Here is a 624-nt window from a genome sequence, read left to right on the forward strand (position 1 = left end):
CATTTCATAAGGTATTAATTTGCATAGTATCTGAAACTTTTTGTATTAGTCTAATTTTCAACACCACAAAAAATATAGCCATTTGATACACAGTTTCTTTATCCCTACCAAAGGTTAGGGAAAAAAAGACCTAGTAAAGTTCTCAAGGAATTGAGAAGATATTTTCTTCTGCCTGGTCCTTTAGGACCTTTATAATCTCATATCCTTTATTTCTATCCAAGAGCTATTTATTAAAGATTTATTCTTTGCCAAACCTTGTACTGAGTACTGCCTTTAGTGTCCATACCTTTTAATGAGCATAGAGACACATACTCAAACAAGTTTACTGTAATACCTTAGAGGAAAAAATGCTGCTAACTGGATATAAATAAAATGTGTGGGGAGTAATGGGAAGGAAGCAATAAATACCTATTTTTGAGGGATAAGTTTGAAGAAAGGGAATAGAGGAAGGGAGAATACAGAGAAGTTTCACAGACAAAAAATCATAGTAGAATTTAGTATATGAAAATGAATAGGATTTTTCCAGGCGCATAAAAGAGCATTAACAGTTAGAAAAAAACAACATAAGCAGAAAGCCACAAAGATATAAAGAACCTAGCTTGTTGGAGAACAGCATGCTGTTTG

General features: G+C 32.9%; 1 protein-coding gene across 1 annotated transcript in view; it reads left to right on the top strand.

Annotated features, from left to right (window-relative positions):
* SEC22B (SEC22 vesicle trafficking protein homolog B (S. cerevisiae)) overlaps positions 1-624 on the top strand; it is a 23,109-nt gene that overhangs the window by 8,177 nt on the left and 14,308 nt on the right. The window lies entirely within an intron of this gene.

Source organism: Propithecus coquereli, unplaced genomic scaffold (genome assembly GCF_000956105.1).
Source record: "Propithecus coquereli isolate 6110/MARCELLA unplaced genomic scaffold, Pcoq_1.0 Scaffold197, whole genome shotgun sequence".
Lineage (NCBI taxonomy): Eukaryota > Metazoa > Chordata > Mammalia > Primates > Indriidae > Propithecus > Propithecus coquereli.